Source organism: Triturus cristatus, chromosome 7, assembly GCF_964204655.1.
Source record: "Triturus cristatus chromosome 7, aTriCri1.1, whole genome shotgun sequence".
In the NCBI taxonomy this organism is placed as follows: Eukaryota; Metazoa; Chordata; class Amphibia; order Caudata; family Salamandridae; genus Triturus; species Triturus cristatus.
The window spans coordinates 1,434,289,375-1,434,315,334 of NC_140590.1; positions in this window are offsets into that span (position 1 = coordinate 1,434,289,375).

Below are 25,960 nucleotides of genomic sequence, written 5' to 3' on the forward strand. Positions count from 1 at the left end.
CATCTGGAGATAGTTCGACAGGTCACGGGTCATCGTTTTTCATCAGAAATTTGATTTTTTTGACTCTGGAAAAATTGATTCAAAATGTAATTTTGATTGTGCCTCATGTTGAATAACTACTTTCTAAAGCCTCAATGTGACCAAAATTGCCTTTTTTACAGACTTTTTCTCCTACTCAGAAGCTTCTATTTCGACAAATTAAAGGCATTAAAATGACTCTAAACACACTTATTTTAGTTCCAAAAGTGATAATTCACATGCAATAGTCATTTACAATCAAAAAATTAAATATTAAAAAATTACCATTTTTGACCATCTGGAGAAAATTCGACAGGTCGCGGATCATCGTTTTTCATGAGAAAATTGATTTTTTGGACTGTGGAAGAATTGATTCAAAATGTAATTTGGATTGTGCCTCATGTTGAATAACTACTTTTTAAAGCCTCAATGTGACCAAAAGTGCAATTTTTACAGACTTTTTCTCCTACTCAGAAGCTTCTATTTCGACCAATTAAAGGCATTAAAATGACTCTAAACACACTTATTTTAGTTCCGAAAGTGATAATTCACATGTAATATTCATTTACAGTCAAAAAATTAAATATTAAAAAATTACAATTTTTGACCATCTGGAGAAAATTTGACAGGTCGCGGATCATCGTTTTTCATCAGAAAATTGATTTTTTGGACTGTGGAAGAATTGATTCAAAATGTAATTTGGGTTGTGCCTCATGTTGAATAACTACTTTTTAAAGCCTCAATGTGACCAAAATTGCCTTTTTTACAGACTTTTTCTCCTACTCGAGAGCTTTTATTTTGACCAATTTCAGGCATTAAAATGACTCTAAACACACTTATTTTAGTTCCGAAAGTGATAATTCACATGTAATATTCATTTACAGTCAAAAAATTAAATATTAAAAAATTACAATTTTTGACCATCTGGAGAAAATTCGACAGGTCGCGGATCATCGTTTTTCATCAGAAAAATGATTTTTTGGACTGTGGAAGAATTGATTCAAAATGTAATTTGGGTTGTGCCTCATGTTGAATAACTACTTTTTAAATCCTCAATGTGACCAAAAGTGCCATTTTTACAGACTTTTTCTCCTATTCAGAAGCTTCTATTTCGACCAATTAAAGGCATTAAAATGACTCTAAACACACTTATTTTAGTTCCAAAAGTGATAATTCACATGCAATAGTCATTTACAGTCAAACAATTTAATATTAAAAAATAACCATTTTTGACCATCTGGAGAAAAATCGACAGGTCGCGGATCATCGTTTTTCATCAGAAAATTGTTTTTTTGGACTGTGGAAGAATTGATTCAAAATGTAATTTGGATTGTGCCTCATGTTGATAACTACTTTTTAAAGCCTCAATGTGACCAAAAGTGCAATTCTTACAGACTTTTTCTCCTACTCAGAAGCTTCTATTTCGACCAATTAAAGGCATTAAAATGACTCTAAACACACTTATTTTAGTTCCGAAAGTGATAATTCACATGCAATATTCATTTACAGTCAAAAAATTAAATATTTAAAAATTACCATTTTTGACCATCTGGAGAAAATTCGACAGGTCGCGGATCATCGTTTTTCATCAGAAAATAGATTTTTTGGACTGTGGAAGAATTGATTCAAAATGTAATTTGGATTGTGCCTCATGGTGAATACCTACTTTTTAAAGCCTCAATGTGACCAAAATTGCCTTTTTTACAGACTTTTTCTCCTACTCGAGAGCTTTTATTTTGACCAATTTCAGGCATTAAAATGACTCTAAACACACTTATTGTAGTTCCGAAAGTGATAATTCACATGCAATATTCATTTACAGTCAAAAAATTAAATATTAAAAAATTACCATTTTTGACCATCTGGAGAAAATTCGACAGGTCGCGGATCATCGTTTTTCATCAGAAAATTGATTTTTTGGACTGTGGAAGAATTGATTCAAAATGTAATTTGGGTTGTGCCTCATGCTGAATAACTACTTTTTAAATCCTCAATGTGACCAAAAGTGCCATTTTTACAGACTTTTTCTCCTACTCAGAAGCTTCTATTTCGACCAATTAAAGGCATTGAAATGACTCTAAACACACTTATTTTAGTTCCGAAAGTGATAATTCACATGCAATATTCATTTACAGTCAAAAAATTAAATATTAAAAAATTACCATTTTTGACCATCTGGAGAAAATTAGACAGGTCGCGGATCATCGTTTTTCATCAGAAAATTGATTTTTTGGACTGTGGAAGAAATGATTCAAAATGTAATTTGGATTGTGCCTCATGGTGAATACCTACTTTTTAAAGCCTCAATGAGACCAAAATTGCCTTTTTTACACACTTATTTTAGTTCCAAAAGAGATAATTCACTTGCAAAAGTCATTTACAGGCAAAAAATTAAATATTACAAAATTACAATTTTTGACCATCTGGAGATAGTTCGACAGGTCACGGGTCATCGTTTTTCATCAGAAATTTGATTTTTTTGACTCTGGAAAAATTGATTCAAAATGTAATTTTGATTGTGCCTCATGTTGAATAACTACTTTCTAAAGCCTCAATGTGACCAAAATTGCCTTTTTTACAGACTTTTTCTCCTACTCAGAAGCTTCTATTTCGACAAATTAAAGGCATTAAAATGACTCTAAACACACTTATTTTAGTTCCAAAAGTGATAATTCACATGCAATAGTCATTTACAATCAAAAAATTAAATATTAAAAAATTACCATTTTTGACCATCTGGAGAAAATTCGACAGGTCGCGGATCATCGTTTTTCATGAGAAAATTGATTTTTTGGACTGTGGAAGAATTGATTCAAAATGTAATTTGGATTGTGCCTCATGTTGAATAACTACTTTTTAAAGCCTCAATGTGACCAAAAGTGCAATTTTTACAGACTTTTTCTCCTACTCAGAAGCTTCTATTTCGACCAATTAAAGGCATTAAAATGACTCTAAACACACTTATTTTAGTTCCGAAAGTGATAATTCACATGTAATATTCATTTACAGTCAAAAAATTAAATATTAAAAAATTACAATTTTTGACCATCTGGAGAAAATTTGACAGGTCGCGGATCATCGTTTTTCATCAGAAAATTGATTTTTTGGACTGTGGAAGAATTGATTCAAAATGTAATTTGGGTTGTGCCTCATGTTGAATAACTACTTTTTAAATCCTCAATGTGACCAAAAGTGCCATTTTTACAGACTTTTTCTCCTACTCAGAAGCTTCTATTTCGACCAATTAAAGGCATTGAAATGCCTCTAAACACACTTCTTTTAGTTCCAAAAGTGATAATTCACATGCAATAGTCATTTACAGTCAAAAAATTAAATATTAAAAAATTACCATTTTTGACCATCTGGAGAAAATTCGACAGGTCGCGGATCATCGTTTTTCATCAGAAAATTGATTTTTTGGACTGTGGAAAAATTGATTCAAAATGTAATTTGGATTGTGCCTCATGTTGAATAACTACTTTTTAAAGCCTCAATGTGACCAAAAGTGCCATTTTTACAGACTTTTTCTCCTACTCAGAAGCTTCTATTTCGACCAATTAAAGGCATTAAAATGACTCTAAACACACTTATTTTAGTTCCGAAAGTGATAATTCACATGCAATATTCATTTACAGTCAAAAAATTAAATATTAAAAAATTACCATTTTTGACCATCTGGAGAAAATTCGACAGGTCGCGTATCATCGTTTTTCATCAGAAAAATGATTTTTTGGACTGTGGAAGAATTGATTCAAAATGTAATTTGGGTTGTGCCTCATGTTGAATAACTACTTTTTAAATCCTCAATGTGACCAAAAGTGCCATTTTTACAGACTTTTTCTCCTACTCAGAAGCTTCTATTTCGACCAATTAAAGGCATTGAAATGACTCTAAACACACTTCTTTTAGTTCCAAAAGTGATAATTCACATGCAATAGTCATTTACAGTCAAAAAATTAAATATTACAAAATTACAATTTTTGACCATCTGGAGATAGTTCGACAGGTCGTCACGGGTCATCGTTTTTCATCAGAAATGTGATTTTTTTGACTCTGGAAAAATTGATTCAAAATGTAATTTTGATTGTGCCTCATGTTGAATAACTACTTTCTAAAGCCTCAATGTGACCAAAATTGCCTTTTTTACAGACTTTTTCTCCTACTCAGAAGCTTCTATTTCGACAAATTAAAGGCATTAAAATGACTCTAAACACACTTTTTTTAGTTCCAAAAGTGATAATTCACATGCAATAGTCATTTACAATCAAAAAATTAAATATTAAAAAATTACCATTTTTGACCATCTGGAGAAAATTCGACAGGTCGCGGATCATCGTTTTTCATCAGAAAATTTATTTTTTGGACTGTGGAAGAATTGATTCAAAATGTAATTTGGGTTGTGCCTCATGTTGAATAACTACTTTTTAAATCCTCAATGTGACCAAAAGTGCCATTTTTACAGACTTTTTCTCCTACTCAGAAGCTTCTATTTCGACCAATTAAAGGCATTGAAATGACTCTAAACACACTTATTTTAGTTCCAAAAGTGATAATTCACATGCAATAGTCATTTACAGTCAAAAAATTAAATATTAAAAAATTACCATTTTTGACCATCTGGAGAAAATTCGACAGGTCGCGGATCATCGTTTTTCATCAGAAAATTGATTTTTTGGACTGTGGAAAAATTGATTCAAAATGTAATTTGGATTGTGCCTCATGTTGAATAACTACTTTTTAAAGCCTCAATGTGACCAAAAGTGCCATTTTTACAGACTTTTTCTCCTACTCAGAAGCTTCTATTTCGACCAATTAAAGGCATTAAAATGACTCTAAACACACTTATTTTAGTTCCGAAAGTGATAATTCACATGCAATATTCATTTACAGTCAAAAAATTAAATATTAAAAAATTACCATTTTTGACCATCTGGAGAAAATTCGACAGGTCGCGGATCATCGTTTTTCATCAGAAAATTGATTTTTTGGACTGTGGAAGAATTGATTCAAAATGTAATTTGGATTGTGCCTCATGGTGAATACCTACTTTTTAAAGCCTCAATGTGACCAAAATTGCCTTTTTTACAGACTTTTTCTCCTACTCGAGAGCTTTTATTTTGACCAATTTCAGGCATTAAAATGACTCTAAACACACTTATTGTAGTTCCGAAAGTGATAATTCACATGCAATATTCATTTACAGTCAAAAAATTAAATATTAAAAAATTACCATTTTTGACCATCTGGAGAAAATTAGACAGGTCGCGGATCATCGTTTTTCATCAGAAAATTGATTTTTTGGACTGTGGAAGAAATGATTCAAAATGTAATTTGGATTGTGCCTCATGGTGAATACCTACTTTTTAAAGCCTCAATGTGACCAAAATTGCCTTTTTTACACACTTATTTTAGTTCCAAAAGAGAGAATTCACTTGCAAAAGTCATTTACAGGCAAAAAATTAAATATTACAAATTTACAATTTTTGACCATCTGGAGATAGTTCGACAGGTCACGGGTCATCGTTTTTCATCAGAAATTTGATTTTTTTGACTCTGGAAAAATTGATTCAAAATGTAATTTTGATTGTGCCTCATGTTGAATAACTACTTTCTAAAGCCTCAATGTGACCAAAATTGCCTTTTTTACAGACTTTTTCTCCTACTCAGAAGCTTCTATTTCGACAAATTAAAGGCATTAAAATGACTCTAAACACACTTATTTTAGTTCCAAAAGTGATAATTCACATGCAATAGTCATTTACAATCAAAAAATTAAATATTAAAAAATTACCATTTTTGACCATCTGGAGAAAATTCGACAGGTCGCGGATCATCGTTTTTCATCAGAAAATTGATTTTTTGGACTGTGGAAGAATTGATTCAAAATGTAATTTGGGTTGTGCCTCATATTGAATAACTACTTTTTAAATCCTCAATGTGACCAAAAGTGCCATTTTTACAGACTTTTTCTCCTACTCAGAAGCTTCTATTTCGACCAATTAAAGGCATTGAAATGACTCTAAACACACTTCTTTTAGTTCCAAAAGTGATAATTCACATGCAATAGTCATTTACAGTCAAAAAATTAAATATTAAAAAATTACCATTTTTGACCATCTGGAGAAAATTCGACAGGTCGCGGATCATCGTTTTTCATCAGAAAATTGATTTTTTGGACTGTGGAAAAATTGATTCAAAATGTAATTTGGATTGTGCCTCATGTTGAATAACTACTTTTTAAAGCCTCAATGTGACCAAAAGTGCCATTTTTACAGACTTTTTCTCCTACTCAGAAGCTTCTATTTCGACCAATTAAAGGCATTAAAATGACTCTAAACACACTTATTTTTGTTCCAAAAGTGATAATTCACATGCAATAGTCATTTAAAGTCAAAAAATTTAATATTAAAAAATAACCATTTTTGACCATCTGGAGAAAATTCGACAGGTCGCGGATCATCGTTTTTCATCAGAAAATTGATTTTTTGGACTGTGGAAGAATTGATTCAAAATGTAATTTGGATTGTGCCTCATGTTGAATAACTACTTTTTAAAGCCTCAATGTGACCAAAAGTGCAATTTTTACAGACTTTTTCTCCTACTCAGAAGCTTCTATTTCGACCAATTAAAGGCATTAAAATGACTCTAAACACACTTATTTTAGTTCCGAAAGTGATAATTCACATGTAATATTCATTTACAGTCAAAAAATTAAATATTAAAAAATTACAATTTTTGACCATCTGGAGAAAATTCGACAGGTCGCGGATCATCGTTTTTCATCAGAAAATTTATTTTTTGGACTGTGGAAGAATTGATTCAAAATGTAATTTGGGTTGTGCCTCATGTTGAATAACTACTTTTTAAATCCTCAATGTGACCAAAAGTGCCATTTTTACAGACTTTTTCTCCTACTCAGAAGCTTCTATTTCGACCAATTAAAGGCATTGAAATGACTCTAAACACACTTATTTTAGTTCCAAAAGTGATAATTCACATGCAATAGTCATTTACAGTCAAAAAATTAAATATTAAAAAATTACCATTTTTGACCATCTGGAGAAAATTCGACAGGTCGCGGATCATCGTTTTTCATCAGAAAATTGATTTTTTGGACTGTGGAAAAATTGATTCAAAATGTAATTTGGATTGTGCCTCATGTTGAATAACTACTTTTTAAAGCCTCAATGTGACCAAAAGTGCCATTTTTACAGACTTTTTCTCCTACTCAGAAGCTTCTATTTCGACCAATTAAAGGCATTAAAATGACTCTAAACACACTTATTTTAGTTCCGAAAGTGATAATTCACATGCAATATTCATTTACAGTCAAAAAATTAAATATTAAAAAATTACCATTTTTGACCATCTGGAGAAAATTCGACAGGTCGCGGATCATCGTTTTTCATCAGAAAATTGATTTTTTGGACTGTGGAAGAATTGATTCAAAATGTAATTTGGATTGTGCCTCATGGTGAATACCTACTTTTTAAAGCCTCAATGTGACCAAAATTGCCTTTTTTACAGACTTTTTCTCCTACTCGAGAGCTTTTATTTTGACCAATTTCAGGCATTAAAATGACTCTAAACACACTTATTGTAGTTCCGAAAGTGATAATTCACATGCAATATTCATTTACAGTCAAAAAATTAAATATTAAAAAATTACCATTTTTGACCATCTGGAGAAAATTCGACAGGTCGCGGATCATCGTTTTTCATCAGAAAATTGATTTTTTGGACTGTGGAAGAATTGATTCAAAATGTAATTTGGGTTGTGCCTCATGCTGAATAACTACTTTTTAAATCCTCAATGTGACCAAAAGTGCCATTTTTACAGACTTTTTCTCCTACTCAGAAGCTTCTATTTCGACCAATTAAAGGCATTGAAATGACTCTAAACACACTTATTTTAGTTCCGAAAGTGATAATTCACATGCAATATTCATTTACAGTCAAAAAATTAAATATTAAAAAATTACCATTTTTGACCATCTGGAGAAAATTAGACAGGTCGCGGATCATCGTTTTTCATCAGAAAATTGATTTTTTGGACTGTGGAAGAAATGATTCAAAATGTAATTTGGATTGTGCCTCATGGTGAATACCTACTTTTTAAAGCCTCAATGAGACCAAAATTGCCTTTTTTACACACTTATTTTAGTTCCAAAAGAGATAATTCACTTGCAAAAGTCATTTACAGGCAAAAAATTAAATATTACAAAATTACAATTTTTGACCATCTGGAGATAGTTCGACAGGTCACGGGTCATCGTTTTTCATCAGAAATTTGATTTTTTTGACTCTGGAAAAATTGATTCAAAATGTAATTTTGATTGTGCCTCATGTTGAATAACTACTTTCTAAAGCCTCAATGTGACCAAAATTGCCTTTTTTACAGACTTTTTCTCCTACTCAGAAGCTTCTATTTCGACAAATTAAAGGCATTAAAATGACTCTAAACACACTTATTTTAGTTCCAAAAGTGATAATTCACATGCAATAGTCATTTACAATCAAAAAATTAAATATTAAAAAATTACCATTTTTGACCATCTGGAGAAAATTCGACAGGTCGCGGATCATCGTTTTTCATGAGAAAATTGATTTTTTGGACTGTGGAAGAATTGATTCAAAATGTAATTTGGATTGTGCCTCATGTTGAATAACTACTTTTTAAAGCCTCAATGTGACCAAAAGTGCAATTTTTACAGACTTTTTCTCCTACTCAGAAGCTTCTATTTCGACCAATTAAAGGCATTAAAATGACTCTAAACACACTTATTTTAGTTCCGAAAGTGATAATTCACATGTAATATTCATTTACAGTCAAAAAATTAAATATTAAAAAATTACAATTTTTGACCATCTGGAGAAAATTTGACAGGTCGCGGATCATCGTTTTTCATCAGAAAATTGATTTTTTGGACTGTGGAAGAATTGATTCAAAATGTAATTTGGGTTGTGCCTCATGTTGAATAACTACTTTTTAAATCCTCAATGTGACCAAAAGTGCCATTTTTACAGACTTTTTCTCCTACTCAGAAGCTTCTATTTCGACCAATTAAAGGCATTGAAATGCCTCTAAACACACTTCTTTTAGTTCCAAAAGTGATAATTCACATGCAATAGTCATTTACAGTCAAAAAATTAAATATTAAAAAATTACCATTTTTGACCATCTGGAGAAAATTCGACAGGTCGCGGATCATCGTTTTTCATCAGAAAATTGATTTATTGGACTGTGGAAAAATTGATTCAAAATGTAATTTGGATTGTGCCTCATGTTGAATAACTACTTTTTAAAGCCTCAATGTGACCAAAAGTGCCATTTTTACAGACTTTTTCTCCTACTCAGAAGCTTCTATTTCGACCAATTAAAGGCATTAAAATGACTCTAAACACACTTATTTTAGTTCCGAAAGTGATAATTCACATGCAATATTCATTTACAGTCAAAAAATTAAATATTAAAAAATTACCATTTTTGACCATCTGGAGAAAATTCGACAGGTCGCGTATCATCGTTTTTCATCAGAAAAATGATTTTTTGGACTGTGGAAGAATTGATTCAAAATGTAATTTGGGTTGTGCCTCATGTTGAATAACTACTTTTTAAATCCTCAATGTGACCAAACGTGCCATTTTTACAGACTTTTTCTCCTACTCAGAAGCTTCTATTTCGACCAATTAAAGGCATTGAAATGACTCTAAACACACTTCTTTTAGTTCCAAAAGTGATAATTCACATGCAATAGTCATTTACAGTCAAAAAATTAAATATTAAAAAATTACCATTTTTGACCATCTGGAGAAAATTCGACAGGTCGCGCGCGGATCATCGTTTTTCATCAGAAAATTGATTTTTTGGACTGTGGAAGAATTGATTCAAAATGTAATTTGGATTGTGCCTCATGGTGAATACCTACTTTTTAAAGCCTCAATGTGACCAAAATTGCCTTTTTTACACACTTATTTTAGTTCCAAAAGAGATAATTCACTTGCAAAAGTCATTAACAGGCAAAAAATTAAATATTACAAAATTACAATTTTTGACCATCTGGAGATAGTTCGACAGGTCGTCACGGGTCATCGTTTTTCATCAGAAATGTGATTTTTTTGACTCTGGAAAAATTGATTCAAAATGTAATTTTGATTGTGCCTCATGTTGAATAACTACTTTCTAAAGCCTCAATGTGACCAAAATTGCCTTTTTTACAGACTTTTTCTCCTACTCAGAAGCTTCTATTTCGACAAATTAAAGGCATTAAAATGACTCTAAACACACTTATTTTAGTTCCAAAAGTGATAATTCACATGCAATAGTCATTTACAATCAAAAAATTAAATATTAAAAAATTACCATTTTTGACCATCTGGAGAAAATTCGACAGGTCGCGGATCATCGTTTTTCATCAGAAAATTGATTTTTTGGACTGTGGAAGAATTGATTCAAAATGTAATTTGGATTGTGCCTCATGTTGAATAACTACTTTTTAAAGCCTCAATGTGACCAAAAGTGCAATTTTTACAGACTTTTTCTCCTACTCAGAAGCTTCTATTTCGACCAATTAAAGGCATTAAAATGACTCTAAACACACTTATTTTAGTTCCGAAAGTGATAATTCACATGCAATATTCATTTCCAGTCAAAAAATTAAATATTAAAAAATTACCATTTTTGACCATCTGGAGAAAATTCGACAGGTCGCGGATCATCGTTTTTCATCAGAAAAATGATTTTTTGGACTGTGGAAGAATTGATTCAAAATGTAATTTGGGTTGTGCCTCATGTTGAATAACTACTTTTTAAATCCTCAATGTGACCAAAAGTGCTATTTTTACAGACTTTTTCTCCTACTCGGAAGCTTCTATTTCGACCAATTAAAGGCATTGAAATGACTCTAAACACACTTCTTTTAGTTCCAAAAGTGATAATTCACATGCAATAGTCATTTACAGTCAAAAAATTAAATATTAAAAAATTACCATTTTTGACCATCTGGAGAAAATTCGACAGGTCGCGGATCATCGTTTTTCATCAGAAAATTGATTTTTTGGACTGTGGAAGAATTGATTCAAAATGTAATTTGGATTGTGCCTCATGGTGAATACCTACTTTTTAAAGCCTCAATGTGACCAAAATTGCCTTTTTTACAGACTTTTTCTCCTACTCGAGAGCTTTTATTTTGACCAATTTCAGGCATTAAAATGACTCTAAACACACTTATTTTAGTTCCGAAAGTGATAATTCACATGCAATATTCATTTACAGTCAAAAAATTAAATATTAAAAAATTACCATTTTTGACCATCTGGAGAAAATTCGACAGGTCGCGGATCATCGTTTTTCATCAGAAAATTGATTTTTTGGACTGTGGAAAAATTGATTCAAAATGTAATTTGGATTGTGCCTCATGTTGACTAACTACTTTTTAAAGCCTCAATGTGACCAAAAGTGCCATTTTTACAGACTTTTTCTCCTACTCAGAAGCTTCTATTTCGACCAATTAAAGGCATTAAAATGACTCTAAACACACTTATTTTAGTTCCGAAAGTGATAATTCACATGTAATATTCATTTACAGTCAAAAAATTAAATATTAAAAAATTACAATTTTTGACCATCTGGAGAAAATTCGACAGGTCGCGGATCATCGTTTTTCATCAGAAAAATGATTTTTTGGACTGTGGAAGAATTGATTCAAAATGTAATTTGGGTTGTGCCTCATGTTGAATAACTACTTTTTAAATCCTCAATGTGACCAAAAGTGCCATTTTTACAGACTTTTTCTCCTATTCAGAAGCTTCTATTTCGACCAATTAAATGCATTAAAATAACTCTAAACACACTTATTTTAGTTCCAAAAGTGATAATTCACATGCAATAGTCATTTACAGTCAAAAAATGTAATATTAAAAAATAACCATTTTTGACCATCTGGAGAAAATTCGACAGGTCGCGGATCATCGTTTTTCATCAGAAAATTGTTTTTTTGGACTGTGGAAGAATTGATTCAAAATGTAATTTGGATTGTGCCTCATGTTGATAACTACTTTTTAAAGCCTCAATGTGACCAAAAGTGCAATTCTTACAGACTTTTTCTCCTACTCAGAAGCTTCTATTTCGACCAATTAAAGGCATTAAAATGACTCTAAACACACTTATTTTAGTTCCGAAAGTGATAATTCACATGCAATATTCATTTACAGTCAAAAAATTAAATATTTAAAAATTACCATTTTTGACCATCTGGAGAAAATTCGACAGGTCGCGGATCATCGTTTTTCATCAGAAAATAGATTTTTTGGACTGTGGAAGAATTGATTCAAAATGTAATTTGGATTGTGCCTCATGGTGAATACCTACTTTTTAAAGCCTCAATGTGACCAAAATTGCCTTTTTTACAGACTTTTTCTCCTACTCGAGAGCTTTTATTTTGACCAATTTCAGGCATTAAAATGACTCTAAACACACTTATTGTAGTTCCGAAAGTGATAATTCACATGCAATATTCATTTACAGTCAAAAAATTAAATATTAAAAAATTACCATTTTTGACCATCTGGAGAAAATTCGACAGGTCGCGGATCATCGTTTTTCATCAGAAAATTGATTTTTTGGACTGTGGAAGAATTGATTCAAAATGTAATTTGGGTTGTGCCTCATGCTGAATAACTACTTTTTAAATCCTCAATGTGACCAAAAGTGCCATTTTTACAGACTTTTTCTCCTACTCAGAAGCTTCTATTTCGACCAATTAAAGGCATTGAAATGACTCTAAACACACTTATTTTAGTTCCAAAAGTGATAATTCACATGCAATATTCATTTACAGTCAAAAAATTAAATATTGAAAAATTACCATTTTTGACCATCTGGAGAAAATTCGACAGGTCGCGGATCATCGTTTTTCATCAGAAAATTGATTTTTTGGACTGTGGAAGAATTGATTCAAAATGTAATTTGGGTTGTGCCTCATGTTGAATAACTACTTTTTAAATCCTCAATGTGACCAAAAGTGCCATTTTTACAGACTTTTTCTCCTACTCAGAAGCTTCTATTTCGACCAATTAAAGGCATTGAAATGACTCTAAACACACTTCTTTTAGTTCCAAAAGTGATAATTCACATGCAATAGTCATTTACAGTCAAAAAATTAAATATTAAAAAATTACCATTTTTGACCATCTGGAGAAAATTCGACAGGTCGCGGATCATCGTTTTTCATGAGAAAATTGATTTTTTGGACTGTGGAAGAATTGATTCAAAATGTAATTTGGATTGTGCCTCATGTTGAATAACTACTTTTTAAAGCCTCAATGTGACCAAAAGTGCCATTTTTACAGACTTTTTCTCCTACTCAGAAGCTTCTATTTCGACCAATTAAAGGCATTAAAATGACTCTAAACACACTTATTTTAGTTCCGAAAGTGATAATTCACATGTAATATTCATTTACAGTCAAAAAATTAAATATTAAAAAATTACAATTTTTGACCATCTGGAGAAAATTTGACAGGTCGCGGATCATCGTTTTTCATCAGAAAATTGATTTTTTGGACTGTGGAAGAATTGATTCAAAATGTAATTTGGGTTGTGCCTCATGTTGAATAACTACTTTTTAAATCCTCAATGTGACCAAAAGTGCCATTTTTACAGACTTTTTCTCCTACTCAGAAGCTTCTATTTCGACCAATTAAAGGCATTGAAATGACTCTAAACACACTTCTTTTAGTTCCAAAAGTGATAATTCACATGCAATAGTCATTTACAGTCAAAAAATTAAATATTAAAAAATTACCATTTTTGACCATCTGGAGAAAATTCGACAGGTCGCGGATCATCGTTTTTCATCAGAAAATTGATTTTTTGGACTGTGGAAAAATTGATTCAAAATGTAATTTGGATTGTGCCTCATGTTGAATAACTACTTTTTAAAGCCTCAATGTGACCAAAAGTGCCATTTTTACAGACTTTTTCTCCTACTCAGAAGCTTCTATTTCGACGAATTAAAGGCATTAAAATGACTCTAAACACACTTATTTTAGTTCCGAAAGTGATAATTCACATGCAATATTCATTTACAGTCAAAAAATTAAATATTAAAAAATTACCATTTTTGACCATCTGGAGAAAATTCGACAGGTCGCGTATCATCGTTTTTCATCAGAAAAATGATTTTTTGGACTGTGGAAGAATTGATTCAAAATGTAATTTGGGTTGTGCCTCATGTTGAATAACTACTTTTTAAATCCTCAATGTGACCAAAAGTGCCATTTTTACAGACTTTTTCTCCTACTCAGAAGCTTCTATTTCGACCAATTAAAGGCATTGAAATGACTCTAAACACACTTCTTTTAGTTCCAAAAGTGATAATTCACATGCAATAGTCATTTACAGTCAAAAAATTAAATATTAAAAAATTAACATTTTTGACCATCTGGAGAAAATTCGACAGGTCGCGCGCGGATCATCGTTTTTCATCAGAAAATTGATTTTTTGGACTGTGGAAGAATTGATTCAAAATGTAATTTGGATTGTGCCTCATGGTGAATACCTACTTTTTAAAGCCTCAATGTGACCAAAATTGCCTTTTTTACACACTTATTTTAGTTCCAAAAGAGATAATTCACTTGCAAAAGTCATTTACAGGCAAAAAATTAAATATTACAAAATTACAATTTTTGACCATCTGGAGATAGTTCGACAGGTCACGGGTCATCGTTTTTCATCAGAAATGTGATTTTTTTGACTCTGGAAAAATTGATTCAAAATGTAATTTTGATTGTGCCTCATGTTGAATAACTACTTTCTAAAGCCTCAATGTGACCAAAATTGCCTTTTTTACAGACTTTTTCTCCTACTCAGAAGCTTCTATTTCGACAAATTAAAGGCATTAAAATGACTCTAAACACACTTATTTTAGTTCCAAAAGTGATAATTCACATGCAATAGTCATTTACAATCAAAAAATTAAATATTAAAAAATTACCATTTTTGACCATCTGGAGAAAATTCGACAGGTCGCGGATCATCGTTTTTCATCAGAAAATTGATTTTTTGGACTGTGGAAGAATTGATTCAAAATGTAATTTGGATTGTGCCTCATGTTGAATAACTACTTTTTAAAGCCTCAATGTGACCAAAAGTGCAATTTTTACAGACTTTTTCTCCTACTCAGAAGCTTCTATTTCGACCAATTAAAGGCATTAAAATGACTCTAAACACACGTATTTTAGTTCCGAAAGTGATAATTCACATGTAATATTCATTTACAGTCAAAAAATTAAATATTAAAAAATTACAATTTTTGACCATCTGGAGAAAATTTGACAGGTCGCGGATCATCGTTTTTCATCAGAAAATTGATTTTTTGGACTGTGGAAGAATTGATTCAAAATGTAATTTGGGTTGTGCCTCATGTTGAATAACTACTTTTTAAATCCTCAATGTGACCAAAAGTGCCATTTTTACAGACTTTTTCTCCTACTCAGAAGCTTCTATTTCGACCAATTAAAGGCATTGAAATGACTCTAAACACACTTCTTTTAGTTCCAAAAGTGATAATTCACATGCAATAGTCATTTACAGTCAAAAAATTAAATATTAAAAAATTACCATTTTTGACCATCTGGAGAAAATTCGACAGGTCGCGTATCATCGTTTTTCATCAGAAAATTGATTTTTTGGACTGTGGAAAAATTGATTCAAAATGTAATTTGGATTGTGCCTCATGTTGAATAACTACTTTTTAAAGCCTCAATGTGACCAAAAGTGCCATTTTTACAGACTTTTTCTCCTACTCAGAAGCTTCTATTTCGACCAATTAAAGGCATTAAAATGACTCTAAACACACTTATTTTAGTTCCGAAAGTGATAATTCACATGCAATATTCATTTACAGTCAAAAAATTAAATATTAAAAAATTACCATTTTTGACCATCTGGAGAAAATTCGACAGGTCGCGTATCATCGTTTTTCATCAGAAAAATGATTTTTTGGACTGTGGAAGAATTGATTCAAAATGTAATTTGGGTTGTGCCTCATGTTGAATAACTACTTTTTAAATCCTCAATGTGACCAAAAGTGCTATTTTTACAGACTTTTTCTCCTACTCAGAAGCTTCTATTTCGACCAATTAAAGGCATTGAAATGACTCTAAACACACTTCTTTTAGTTCCGAAAGTGATAATTCACATGCAATAGTCATTTACAGTCAAAAAATTAAATATTAAAAATTACCATTTTTGACCATCTGGAGAAAATTCGACAGGTCGCGGATCATCGTTTTTCATCAGAAAATTGATTTTTTGGACTGTGGAAAAATTGATTCAAAATGTAATTTGGATTGTGCCTCATGTTGACTAACTACTTTTTAAAGCCTCAATGTGACCAAAAGTGCCATTTTTACAGACTTTTTCTCCTACTCAGAAGCTTCTATTTCGACCAATTAAAGGCATTAAAATGACTCTAAACACACTTATTTTAGTTCCGAAAGTGATAATTCACATGTAATATTCATTTACAGTCAAAAAATTAAATATTAAAAAATTACAATTTTTGACCATCTGGAGAAAATTCGACAGGTCGCGGATCATCGTTTTTCATCAGAAAAATGATTTTTTGGACTGTGGAAGAATTGATTCAAAATGTAATTTGGGTTGTGCCTCATGTTGAATAACTACTTTTTAAATCCTCAATGTGACCAAAAGTGCCATTTTTACAGACTTTTTCTCCTATTCAGAAGCTTCTATTTCGACCAATTAAAGGCATTAAAATGACTCTAAACACACTTATTTTAGTTCCAAAAGTGATAATTCACATGCAATAGTCATTTACAGTCAAAAAATTTAATATTAAAAAATAACCATTTTTGACCATCTGGAGAAAATTCGACAGGTCGCGGATCATCGTTTTTCATCAGAAAATTGTTTTTTTGGACTGTGGAAGAATTGATTCAAAATGTAATTTGGATTGTGCCTCATGTTGATAACTACTTTTTAAAGCCTCAATGTGACCAAAAGTGCAATTCTTACAGACTTTTTCTCCTACTCAGAAGCTTCTATTTCGACCAATTAAAGGCATTAAAATGACTCTAAACACACTTATTTTAGTTCCGAAAGTGATAATTCACATGCAATATTCATTTACAGTCAAAAAATTAAATATTTAAAAATTACCATTTTTGACCATCTGGAGAAAATTCGACAGGTCGCGGATCATCGTTTTTCATCAGAAAATAGATTTTTTGGACTGTGGAAGAATTGATTCAAAATGTAATTTGGATTGTGCCTCATGGTGAATACCTACTTTTTAAAGCCTCAATGTGACCAAAATTGCCTTTTTTACAGACTTTTTCTCCTACTCGAGAGCTTTTATTTTGACCAATTTCAGGCATTAAAATGACTCTAAACACACTTATTGTAGTTCCGAAAGTGATAATTCACATGCAATATTCATTTACAGTCAAAAAATTAAATATTAAAAAATTACCATTTTTGACCATCTGGAGAAAATTCGACAGGTCGCGGATCATCGTTTTTCATCAGAAAATTGATTTTTTGGACTGTGGAAGAATTGATTCAAAATGTAATTTGGGTTGTGCCTCATGCTGAATAACTACTTTTTAAATCCTCAATGTGACCAAAAGTGCCATTTTTACAGACTTTTTCTCCTACTCAGAAGCTTCTATTTCGACCAATTAAAGGCATTGAAATGACTCTAAACACACTTATTTTAGTTCCGAAAGTGATAATTCACATGCAATATTCATTTACAGTCAAAAAATTAAATATTAAAAAATTACCATTTTTGACCATCTGGAGAAAATTAGACAGGTCGCGGATCATCGTTTTTCATCAGAAAATTGATTTTTTGGACTGTGGAAGAAATGATTCAAAATGTAATTTGGATTGTGCCTCATGGTGAATACCTACTTTTTAAAGCCTCAATGAGACCAAAATTGCCTTTTTTACACACTTATTTTAGTTCCAAAAGAGATAATTCACTTGCAAAAGTCATTTACAGGCAAAAAATTAAATATTACAAAATTACAATTTTTGACCATCTGGAGATAGTTCGACAGGTCACGGGTCATCGTTTTTCATCAGAAATTTGATTTTTTTGACTCTGGAAAAATTGATTCAAAATGTAATTTTGATTGTGCCTCATGTTGAATAACTACTTTCTAAAGCCTCAATGTGACCAAAATTGCCTTTTTTACAGACTTTTTCTCCTACTCAGAAGCTTCTATTTCGACAAATTAAAGGCATTAAAATGACTCTAAACACACTTATTTTAGTTCCAAAAGTGATAATTCACATGCAATAGTCATTTACAATCAAAAAATTAAATATTAAAAAATTACCATTTTTGACCATCTGGAGAAAATTCGACAGGTCGCGGATCATCGTTTTTCATGAGAAAATTGATTTTTTGGACTGTGGAAGAATTGATTCAAAATGTAATTTGGATTGTGCCTCATGTTGAATAACTACTTTTTAAAGCCTCAATGTGACCAAAAGTGCAATTTTTACAGACTTTTTCTCCTACTCAGAAGCTTCTATTTCGACCAATTAAAGGCATTAAAATGACTCTAAACACACTTATTTTAGTTCCGAAAGTGATAATTCACATGTAATATTCATTTACAGTCAAAAAATTAAATATTAAAAAATTACAATTTTTGACCATCTGGAGAAAATTTGACAGGTCGCGGATCATCGTTTTTCATCAGAAAATTGATTTTTTGGACTGTGGAAGAATTGATTCAAAATGTAATTTGGGTTGTGCCTCATGTTGAATAACTACTTTTTAAATCCTCAATGTGACCAAAAGTGCCATTTTTACAGACTTTTTCTCCTACTCAGAAGCTTCTATTTCGACCAATTAAAGGCATTGAAATGACTCTAAACACACTTCTTTTAGTTCCAAAAGTGATAATTCACATGCAATAGTCATTTACAGTCAAAAAATTAAATATTAAAAAATTACCATTTTTGACCATCTGGAGAAAATTCGACAGGTCGCGGATCATCGTTTTTCATCAGAAAATTGATTTTTTGGACTGTGGAAAAATTGATTCAAAATGTAATTTGGGTTGTGCCTCATGTTGAATAACTACTTTTTAAATCCTCAATGTGACCAAAAGTGCCATTTTTACAGACTTTTTCTCCTACTCAGAAGCTTCTATTTCGACCAATTAAAGGCATTGAAATGACTCTAAACACACTTCTTTTAGTTCCAAAAGTGATAATTCACATGCAATAGTCATTTACAGTCAAAAAATTAAATATTAAAAAATTACCATTTTTGACCATCTGGAGAAAATTCGACAGGTCGCGCGCGAATCATCGTTTTTCATCAGAAAATTGATTTTTTGGACTGTGGAAGAATTGATTCAAAATGTAATTTGGATTGTGCCTCATGGTGAATACCTACTTTTTAAAGCCTCAATGTGACCAAAATTGCCTTTTTTACACACTTATTTTAGTTCCAAAAGAGATAATTCACTTGCAAAAGTCTTTTACAGGCAAAAAATTAAATATTACAAAATTACAATTTTTGACCATCTGGAGATAGTTCGACAGGTCACGGGTCATCGTTTTTCATCAGAAATGTGATTTTTTTGACTCTGGAAAAATTGATTCAAAATGTAATTTTGATTGTGCCTCATGTTGAATAACTACTTTCTAAAGCCTCAATGTGACCAAAATTGCCTTTTTTACAGACTTTTTCTCCTACTCAGAAGCTTCTATTTCGACAAATTAAAGGCATTAAAATGACTCTAAACACACTTATTTTAGTTCCAAAAGTGATAATTCACATGCAATAGTCATTTACAATCAAAAAATTAAATATTAAAAAATTACCATTTTTGACCATCTGGAGAAAATTCGACAGGTCGCGGATCATCGTTTTTCATCAGAAAATTGATTTTTTGGACTGTGGAAGAATTGATTCAAAATGTAATTTGGATTGTGCCTCATGTTGAATAACTACTTTTTAAAGCCTCAATGTGACCAAAAGTGCAATTTTTACAGACTTTTTCTCCTACTCAGAAGCTTCTATTTCGACCAATTAAAGGCATTAAAATGACTCTAAACACACTTATTTTAGTTCCGAAAGTGATTATTCACATGTAATATTCATTTACAGTCAAAAAATTAAATATTAAAAAATTACAATTTTTGACCATCTGGAGAAAATTTGACAGGTCGCGGATCATCGTTTTTCATCAGAAAATTGATTTTTTGGACTGTGGAAGAATTGATTCAAAATGTAATTTGGGTTGTGCCTCATGTTGAATAACTACTTTTTAAATCCTCAATGTGACCAAAAGTGCCATTTTTACAGACTTTTTCTCCTACTCAGAAGCTTCTATTTCGACCAATTAAAGGCATTGAAATGACTCTAAACACACTTCTTTTAGTTCCAAAAGTGATAATTCACATGCAATAGTCATTTACAGTCAAAAAATTAAATATTAAAAAATTACCATTTTTGACCATCTGGAGAAAATTCGACAGGTCGCGTATCATCGTTTTTCATCAGAAAATTGATTTTTTGGACTGTGGAAAAATTGATTCAAAATGTAATTTGGATTGTGCCTCATGTTGAATAACTACTTTTTAAAGCCTCAATGTGACCAAAAGTGCCATTTTTACAGACTTTTTCTCCTACTCAGAAGCTTCTATTTCGACCAATTAAAGGCATTAAAATGACTCTAAACACACTTATTTTAGTTCCGAAAGTGATAATTCACATGCAATATTCATTTACAGTCAAAAAATTAAATATTAAAAAATTACCATTTTTGACCATCTGGAGAAAATTCGACAGGTCGCGTATCATCGTTTTTCATCAGAAAAATGATTTTTTGGACTGTGGAAGAATTGATTCAAAATGTAATTTGGGTTGTGCCTCATGTTGAATAACTACTTTTTAAATCCTCAATGTGACCAAAAGTGCTATTTTTACAGACTTTTTCTCCTACTCAGAAGCTTCTATTTCGACCAATTAAAGGCATTGAAATGACTCTAAACACACTTCTTTTAGTTCCAAAAGTGATAATTCACATGCAATAGTCATTTACAGTCAAAAAATTAAATATTAAAAAATTACCATTTTTGACCATCTGGAGAAAATTCGACAGGTCGCGGATCATCGTTTTTCATCAGAAAATTGATTTTTTGGACTGTGGAAGAATTGATTCAAAATGTAATTTGGATTGTGCCTCATGGTGAATACCTACTTTTTAAAGCCTCAATGTGACCAAAATTGCCTTTTTTACAGACTTTTTCTCCTACTCGAGAGCTTTTATTTTGACCAATTTCAGGCATTAAAATGACTCTAAACACACTTATTTTAGTTCCGAAAGTGTTAATTCACATGCAATATTCATTTACAGTCAAAAAATTAAATATTAAAAAATTACCATTTTTGACCATCTGGAGAAAATTCGACAGGTCGCGGATCATCGTTTTTCATCAGAAAATTGATTTTTTGGACTGTGGAAGAAATGATTCAAAATGTAATTTGGATTGTGCCTCATGGTGAATACCTACTTTTTAAAGCCTCAATGAGACCAAAATTGCCTTTTTTACACACTTATTTTAGTTCCAAAAGAGATAATTCACTTGCAAAAGTCATTTACAGGCAAAAAATTAAATATTACAAAATTACAATTTTTGACCATCTGGAGATAGTTCGACAGGTCACGGGTCATCGTTTTTCATCAGAAATTTGATTTTTTTGACTCTGGAAAAATTGATTCAAAATGTAATTTTGATTGTGCCTCATGTTGAATAACTACTTTCTAAAGCCTCAATGTGACCAAAATTGCCTTTTTTACAGACTTTTTCTCCTACTCAGAAGCTTCTATTTCGACAAATTAAAGGCATTAAAATGACTCTAAACACACTTATTTTAGTTCCAAAAGTGATAATTCACATGCAATAGTCATTTACAATCAAAAAATTAAATATTAAAAAATTACCATTTTTGACCATCTGGAGAAAATTCGACAGGTCGCGGATCATCGTTTTTCATGAGAAAATTGATTTTTTGGACTGTGGAAGAATTGATTCAAAATGTAATTTGGATTGTGCCTCATGTTGAATAACTACTTTTTAAAGCCTCAATGTGACCAAAAGTGCAATTTTTACAGACTTTTTCTCCTACTCAGAAGCTTCTATTTCGACCAATTAAAGGCATTAAAATGACTCTAAACACACTTATTTTAGTTCCGAAAGTGATAATTCACATGTAATATTCATTTACAGTCAAAAAATTAAATATTAAAAAATTACAATTTTTGACCATCTGGAGAAAATTTGACAGGTCGCGGATCATCGTTTTTCATCAGAAAATTGATTTTTTGGACTGTGGAAGAATTGATTCAAAATGTAATTTGGGTTGTGCCTCATGTTGAATAACTACTTTTTAAATCCTCAATGTGACCAAAAGTGCCATTTTTACAGACTTTTTCTCCTACTCAGAAGCTTCTATTTCGACCAATTAAAGGCATTGAAATGACTCTAAACACACTTCTTTTAGTTCCAAAAGTGATAATTCACATGCAATAGTCATTTACAGTCAAAAAATTAAATATTAAAAAATTACCATTTTTGACCATCTGGAGAAAATTCGACAGGTCGCGGATCATCGTTTTTCATCAGAAAATTGATTTTTTGGACTGTGGAAAAATTGATTCAAAATGTAATTTGGATTGTGCCTCATGTTGAATAACTACTTTTTAAAGCCTCAATGTGACCAAAAGTGCCATTTTTACAGACTTTTTCTCCTACTCAGAAGCTTCTATTTTGACCAATTAAAGGCATTAAAATGACTCTAAACACACTTATTTTAGTTCCGAAAGTGATAATTCACATGCAATATTCATTTACAGTCGAAAAATTAAATAATAAAAAATTACCATTTTTGACCATCTGGAGAAAATTCGACAGGTCGCGTATCATCGTTTTTCATCAGAAAAATGATTTTTTGGACTGTGGAAGAATTGATTCAAAATGTAATTTGGGTTGTGCCTCATGTTGAATAACTACTTTTTAAATCCTCAATGTGACCAAAAGTGCCATTTTTACAGACTTTTTCTCCTACTCAGAAGCTTCTATTTCGACCAATTAAAGGCATTGAAATGACTCTAAACACACTTCTTTTAGTTCCAAAAGTGATAATTCACATGCAATAGTCATTTACAGTCAAAAAATTAAATATTAAAAAATTACCATTTTTGACCATCTGGAGAAAATTCGACAGGTCGCGCGCGGATCATCGTTTTTCATCAGAAAATTGATTTTTTGGACTGTGGAAGAATTGATTCAAAATGTAATTTGGATTGTGCCTCATGGTGAATACCTACTTTTTAAAGCCTCAATGTGACCAAAATTGCCTTTTTTACACACTTATTTTAGTTCCAAAAGAGATAATTCACTTGCAAAAGTCATTTACAGGCAAAAAATTAAATATTACAAAATTACAATTTTTGACCATCTGGAGATAGTTCGACAGGTCACGGGTCATCGTTTTTCATCAGAAATGTGATTTTTTTGACTCTGGAAAAATTGATTCAAAATGTAATTTTGATTGTGCCTCATGTTGAATAACTACTTTCTAAAGCCTCAATGTGACCAAAATTGCCTTTTTTACAGACTTTTTCTCCTACTCAGAAGCTTCTATTTCGACAAATTAAAGGCATTAAAATGACTCTAAACACACTTATTTTAGTTCCAAAAGTGATAATTCACATGCAATAGTCATTTACAATCAAAAAATTAAATATTAAAAAATTACCATTTTTGACCATCTGGAGAAAATTCGACAGGTCGCGGATCATCGTTTTTCATCAGAAAATTGATTTTTTGGACTGTGGAAGAATTGATTCAAAATGTAATTTGGATTGTGCCTCATGGTGAATACCTACTTTTTAAAGCCTCAATGTGACCAAAATTGCCTTTTTTACAGACTTTTTCTCCTACTCGAGAGCTTTTATTTTGACCAATTTCAGGCATTAAAATGACTCTAAACACACTTATTTTAGTTCCGAAAGTGATAATTCACATGTAATATTCATTTACAGTCAAAAAATTAAATATTAAAAAATTACAATTTTTGACCATCTGGAGAAAATTCGACAGGTCGCGGATCATCGTTTTTCATCAGAAAAATGATTTTTTGGACTGTGGAAGAATTGATTCAAAATGTAATTTGGGTTGTGCCTCATGTTGAATAACTACTTTTTAAATCCTCAATGTGACCAAAAGTGCCATTTTTACAGACTTTTTCTCCTATTCAGAAGCTTCTATTTCGACCAATTAAAGGCATTAAAATGACTCTAAACACACTTATTTTAGTTCCAAAAGTGATAATTCACATGCAATAGTCATTTACAGTCAAACAATTTAATATTAAAAAATAACCATTTTTGACCATCTGGAGAAAAATCGACAGGTCGCGGATCATCGTTTTTCATCAGAAAATTGTTTTTTTGGACTGTGGAAGAATTGATTCAAAATGTAATTTGGATTGTGCCTCATGTTGATAACTACTTTTTAAAGCCTCAATGTGACCAAAAGTGCAATTCTTACAGACTTTTTCTCCTACTCAGAAGCTTCTATTTCGACCAATTAAAGGCATTAAAATGACTCTAAACACACTTATTTTAGTTCCGAAAGTGATAATTCACATGCAATATTCATTTACAGTCAAAAAATTAAATATTTAAAAATTACCATTTTTGACCATCTGGAGAAAATTCGACAGGTCGCGGATCATCGTTTTTCATCAGAAAATAGATTTTTTGGACTGTGGAAGAATTGATTCAAAATGTAATTTGGATTGTGCCTCATGGTGAATACCTACTTTTTAAAGCCTCAATGTGACCAAAATTGCCTTTTTTACAGACTTTTTCTCCTACTCGAGAGCTTTTATTTTGACCAATTTCAGGCATTAAAATGACTCTAAACACACTTATTGTAGTTCCGAAAGTGATAATTCACATGCAATATTCATTTACAGTCAAAAAATTAAATATTAAAAAATTACCATTTTTGACCATCTGGAGAAAATTCGACAGGTCGCGGATCATCGTTTTTCATCAGAAAATTGATTTTTTGGACTGTGGAAGAATTGATTCAAAATGTAATTTGGGTTGTGCCTCATGCTGAATAACTACTTTTTAAATCCTCAATGTGACCAAAAGTGCCATTTTTACAGACTTTTTCTCCTACTCAGAAGCTTCTATTTCGACCAATTAAAGGCATTGAAATGACTCTAAACACACTTATTTTAGTTCCGAAAGTGATAATTCACATGCAATATTCATTTACAGTCAAAAAATTAAATATTAAAAAATTACCATTTTTGACCATCTGGAGAAAATTAGACAGGTCGCGGATCATCGTTTTTCATCAGAAAATTGATTTTTTGGACTGTGGAAGAAATGATTCAAAATGTAATTTGGATTGTGCCTCATGGTGAATACCTACTTTTTAAAGCCTCAATGAGACCAAAATTGCCTTTTTTACACACTTATTTTAGTTCCAAAAGAGATAATTCACTTGCAAAAGTCATTTACAGGCAAAAAATTAAATATTACAAAATTACAATTTTTGACCATCTGGAGATAGTTCGACAGGTCACGGGTCATCGTTTTTCATCAGAAATTTGATTTTTTTGACTCTGGAAAAATTGATTCAAAATGTAATTTTGATTGTGCCTCATGTTGAATAACTACTTTCTAAAGCCTCAATGTGACCAAAATTGCCTTTTTTACAGACTTTTTCTCCTACTCAGAAGCTTCTATTTCGACAAATTAAAGGCATTAAAATGACTCTAAACACACTTATTTTAGTTCCAAAAGTGATAATTCACATGCAATAGTCATTTACAATCAAAAAATTAAATATTAAAAAATT